General features: G+C 35.1%; 1 pseudogene; it reads right to left on the bottom strand.

Moving 5' to 3' along the window:
* Positions 1 to 307: 307 nt before the first annotated feature.
* LOC112823683 (large ribosomal subunit protein uL6 pseudogene) lies at positions 308 to 892 on the bottom strand (annotated as a pseudogene).
* Positions 893 to 5915: the final 5023 nt, after the last annotated feature.

Raw genomic sequence — 5915 nt, 5'->3', positions numbered from 1 at the left:
CTCTCCCCAAAAATAGTTGCAACTTGAATTCAACCAAGTTATTTGTCTACCAAAACAACAAAAATACCCATTCTCTAGAGGAATATAATGGAGTTACCTTCCAGGATATAATAGATAATTACTTAACATTTGAGGAACTAGGAAAATATGATTCATTCTCAAAAAAAGAATAAACAAACCATTAAGCCCAACAGGAATTAGAACCCATAGATTTTAGTATAGCTTTTATTGCATCTTTAAAATATCACAAATAAGTTTGAAAAATCATCTGGCATCTTGCTGTTTCTGTAGATGGACAACTGAGATCTTATTCATCAGCCTGCTGAACTGTTCCTTTTTCAGAAACATAGATACCATCCAAAAATTTTCTGATATCCTTGTTTTTAACAGTTGTGGCTTGCTGAATCAAAGCAGCTGAGTTCGATACAAGTTCAGTGTCAATTCCTTCAAGAATTAACTCATCTTTTTGGGCTTGAGATACAGAACAAACAACACCTTGGCCTCATCTGAACCCTGTGGATGTATTTCTCACCCAAGAAATTTCAGATTTCAACAAGAGAACCATTATCCTGAATAACAACGTTGATGGGGAAGTGAGCATACACAGACCTCATCTTGTAACGGAAGCCCAGTGTAATGCCCTTGATCATGTTCTGTACGTGACTATAGATAGTGCAAACAGTAGCCAGCTCTTTTCTGTTTCCCCACCATTCGTCAACTCGGAGCCTCTTCTTTTTCTTTCCAAGAAGACTGAGTTCTACATTGATGTGATTGAAGTCCCTTCGGAGGGTTCCTCTGGGTCCCTTCACAATAACTGTGCGTCCCTTCAGAGTGATGTTGACATTTTCTGGAATGTCAACAGTCTGATTGCTGAGAATGGTCTTCATTCTCGCAGGAGATGCATCAATAAGCTAGAACACATAGATTTTAAAGTGGCTATGTGCAATGATGCAAAGGAAAAATTTTAAAGTACTAGGTCAACTTGACAGCATGGAGATGACAAATGAAAGAGTCTGAAGAAGAGAGAGCCTCAGGACCTAAGGCACAATACCAAATGTCTCGTGTATGTGTAACTGGAATTGCAGAGGAAAAGAAAGATACAGTGAGTCAGAAAAAAATTTGAAGACACAAAAACACCAAGAACAAACAAAAAGAAAAATCAGACTACATCAAAATTAAAAATTTTGTGCATCAAAGGACATTTATCAAAGTGAAAAGACAGTGTATAGAATGAGTGAAAATATTTGCAAATCATATATCTGATAAAAGTCTAATATCCATAATATATAAATAACAACAGAACAACAAAAAGACAACATGGCTTAAAAGTGAGCAAAAGACTTCAATAGACATCTCTCCAAAGAAGATGTACAAAAGGCCAACTAGCACATGAAAAGATACTTAATATCTTTACGTATTAGAGAAACAAAAATCAAAGCCACAATGAATTACCATTTAACAACCATTGGGATGGCTATGAAAAAAAGCAACAACAAATTAGCCAGTGTTGGTGAGGATGTAGAGAAATTGGAACCCATGTATGTTGCTGGTGGGGATGTCAAATTGTGCAACCATTGAGGAAGATAATTAAAAAGAGGAATTCTAAGAAATATCTGTACATGCTCACAGAAGCACTAATTACAATAGCCAAAAGATGGAAATAACTGAAATGTCCCCCAGTGGATGGAGAGGTAAATAAAATATGTATAACCATATAATAGAATATTATCCAGCCATAAAAATGAAGGGCTGATACATGTTACAACATGAACGAACATCAAAATCATTATGCTAAGTGAAAGAAGCCAGACACAAAAGGTCAGGAATTATATAATTTCATTTATATGAAATATTTAGAATAGGTAAATCCATAGGACAGAAAGCAGATTAGTAGTTGTCACGGGCTGGTTGAGAGAGGGCTGAGGAGTAGCTGCTTAATGGGTACAGGATTGCCGTTAGGGGTGATGAAAATATTTTGAACTAGGTAGAGGTGATGGTTGCACAACATTGAGAATATACTAAAGGCCATCAAACTATTATGGAATGCCCATCTTTATCTCCTTGTCTTGAAGTACTGATTTTATTCGATACTAATATAGTTACTAACCCTCCTTATATTTACTGTTCATATGTTATTTTTTTCTATCCCTTTATTCTGAATCTCTTTATTTCTATGTAAATTGCATCTGTTGAATAGTTAATTTTATGTTATGTGAATTTTGCCTTGATATCATTTTGAAGAATCGATGTTGGACAGTGTTTTGAATTTAGGTAAAGGCATAAGTATGGTCTCTCAAGAAGTTCAGTGAATTCACAGCAGAATAATTAAGACGTAAACCACAGCTAGGAATCATATTCAAACTACTGAAACCCAAAGATAAAAATTCTAAAAAGTAGCTAGAGAAAAGCAATACACAATGTACAGGGATGCAGCAATTCAAAAGACTCCTGAATTCTCATCAGAAACTAAGAAAGCCATAAGGTAGTGGGGAAACATCTTTAAAGCTGAAAGAAAAACAAAACTGTCAATCCAGAAATCTACATCCCATAAAATAACCTTCAAAAATGAAGGCAAAATAAAGACATTTTCAGATGCAATAAGACTAAGAGTATTCATTGCCAGCAGACATAGACTCCAAGGAATGCTAGAAGAAATTCTTCAGGCTCTAGGAAAATGTTACCTGAAAGGAAACTCAGATCTTTTATAACAAACAAACAGCATTAGAAATGATAAATACTGTATAAGTATATTTTTCTTACTAATTTCTTTAAAATACATTTGACTGTTGAAAACAAAAATTATAACATTTTCTTACCACTTTTAAAATAGATATATGATAACTGTAGCATAAAGACAATGGGGTGGTAGGTGGATCTCTATGATTGTAAAATTTTCACATTTTACATGAAAGGGATGATATTAACTCTAAGTAGACTGTGAAAACTTAGGGATATACATCGTAATTCACAGAGTACCAGCTTTAAAAAATAACAAAGGTATAATCCAGAAGCCAAAAGATAACTTGAAATGGAATTCTAATAAAATATTCAAATGATCAAAAGAAGTGAAGAAATGAAGAGCACAGAGATAGAAATAGAGAGAAAAAAAAGAAAATAAGGTGGTAGACTATATCAAATCACATCAATATTAGCTATTATGAACTAAACAACTAAAAGGCAGAAACTATTAGAAGAGGAAAAAAAAAGTAATACCCCCCTCTTCATCTGTATGCTGTATAAAAGATGCAATTTACATAGAAATAAAGAGATTCAGAATAAAGGGATAGAAAAAATAATATACGAACAACAAATATAAGGAGGGTTAGTAACTATATTAGTATCAAATAAAATCAGTACTTTAAGACAAGGAGATAAAGAAGGGCATTCCATAATAACATGATAGTTTAGTGTGAAGACATGCCAACTCTAAATGTATATTCACTTCATAACAGAGCTTTAAAATAGATGAAGCAAAAATTAACAAAATTAAAGGGAGAGATAGAGTATTTCAAATAATATTTAGGAATGTGACCACCTCTCTTTTAGCAATTGATAAACAAGTAACAGCGAAACCAGTAGAAACCTAGTCTGACAAACATTATCAACTACCTTGACCTAATTGATAATTATAGTAAAATGCACTAAAGACATACAGTATGCCCATTCCCTCGAAGTGTATGTGGTACATTCAATGAGATAGATGTGTATTGCACCATAACATGAATTTTAACAAATTTAAAATTATTGAAATTATGAGGAGTATGTTCCCTAATTACTGAATTGAAGCAGAAAATAATCTAGGAAAACTCTGAATATTTGAAAATAAAACAACACTTCTAAGTAATCTATAACTCAGTAAAGCAAAGAAAATTAAAAATGTTTTGAACTGGATGACAATAAAAGGACAACAAATTAAAATTTTCAAAACGTTTAAAAATAAATGTATCGTCCTAAATGCCCATGTTCGAAACCGAAAGTCTACAATCAGGGGCACCTGGGTGGCTTAGACAGTTAAGTGTCTGCCTTCGGCTCAGGTCATGATCTCCAGGTCCTGGGATAGAGCCCCACGTTGCGGGGGGGGGTTCCTGTCTCAGCGGGGAGTATGCTTCTCCCTCTCCCTCTCCCCCTGCTCATGCTCTTTCTGCCCCTCTCTCTCAAATAGATAGATAAAATCTTAAAAAACAAAAAGAGTCTACAATTAAGTTTTACTTTAAGAAACAAGAAAAAGAGAAGTGAAATAAACACAAAGAAGGAAGATTTTCTAATAAATATTAGAGTAAATGTCCATGAAGTAGAAATAAGCAAACAAGAGGGAAAATTAACTTCGGGAAAAGATGGTTCTTTGAAAGGACTAATGAATTCATAAATCTTTAGCCAGATTGGACAGAAGAAAAGGAGCAAAAACATAATGTACTAATACGCTTTCAGAAATGATAGAGGAATAGTCACTGTTGATTCGGCAGATATTCAGTAAAAAATAAGAGAATGCTATGAACAACACTAGGTCACAATTTAATTGAAACACACACATTCCTTGAAAATAAAATTTACCAAAACTAACACAAGATGGAACAGAAAATATCAACAGTTCTGCATTTATTAAATCAGCTGAAATTGTTGTCAACAATCTTCACGTGAAGAAAACTGCTGGCCCAGATGGTTCTTTAGTAAATGCTATCAAACATTTAAGGAAGAATTATCACCAAATTTATGCAATATCTTTCAGAAAATAGAAAGGGAGAGAAGACTTCCAAACTTCTTTTGAGAACTTCAAAACACCAATACTGAAACCTGGCAAAGAAATTACAATACAAAACAAAAATTAAAGAATAAGTAAAACTACAGATTAAGGGGCTCCGGGGTGGCTCAGTTAGTGAAGTGTCTGACTCTTGGTTTCGTCTCAGGTCATGATCTTGGATGGTGAGATTAAGCCCCACCTCTGGCTCCTCCCTGGGTGTGGAGCCTCCTTAAGATTCTCTCTCTCTCTCTCTCTCTCCCTCCCTCTGCCCCTCCCTCCCTCTGCTCACATGTTCTCTCTCTCAAAAAAAGTACAGATTAATACCCCTCTTGAACATGGATGCAAATTTGATATTTGCAAATCAAATCTAGTCCTATATGAAAAGGATTATATATCACCACCGAGTAAGGTTAATCTTAAGAATGCGAGGTTGGTATAACATTTTGAAAACTGGTCAATTTAATTCACCACATTAATAGAATAAAGGAGAAAATCCATATGACAGTTTTAATTGATGCAGAGAAAGTATTTGATGAAATGAATTATGACTTGTATATTGATCTTGGCACTGCCTTAATCAAGGATGTTTAACCTTAGTTGTAGTCACTTAGCACTCGGTGTGGGGAAGGGATGTTCAGGGAGGAGGGAGCACGGAAAGGCTAGCCAGACCTGTTAGCACCTGTGGTTAGCTGCTATATACTCCAGGAGGACGTTAGCATCACCCCAACTTTCCCTGCCTCACTGCAGGGGCTGTGCTGGGTTGCTCTTGATCCGCTTTGTAGTTTAGTAATCTCAAGGTGATGTTGGGGAGAGAAAATACTGCACGGAAAATTGTTTCTTTGCTCCCTATCCAGATGCTCTGCATTGATGACTACACCCAAAACATATGCATGGACCTAACCCATTGTTTTCCCTTATCCCTGGTGTTTCTCTGTTTTTTTCTTATTTTGATAGATTTCTCAGTCTTCCTTTTGCTTCTATTGGTACCTCCCGGGCCAGATTCAGGAGAGGAGACCAGCAGCAACTTTTCAGTTCCCACACAGCATATATACTGATGTGGTTGTACCGCACTGATCACCTTCTCTTAAAAAATGTTTTATTTTTTAATTTTTTCCAGTTTTGTTGAGATATAATTAACATACAATGCTATGTAAGTTTACAGTGTACAGCATAGTGG

This window comes from Callorhinus ursinus, unplaced genomic scaffold, assembly GCF_003265705.2.
Source record: "Callorhinus ursinus isolate GAN/ISIS: 27379988/994484 unplaced genomic scaffold, GSC_fseal_2.0 scaffold5, whole genome shotgun sequence".
Classification (NCBI taxonomy): Eukaryota; Metazoa; Chordata; class Mammalia; order Carnivora; family Otariidae; genus Callorhinus; species Callorhinus ursinus.
This window is presented reverse-complemented; position numbering and strand designations above follow the sequence as displayed.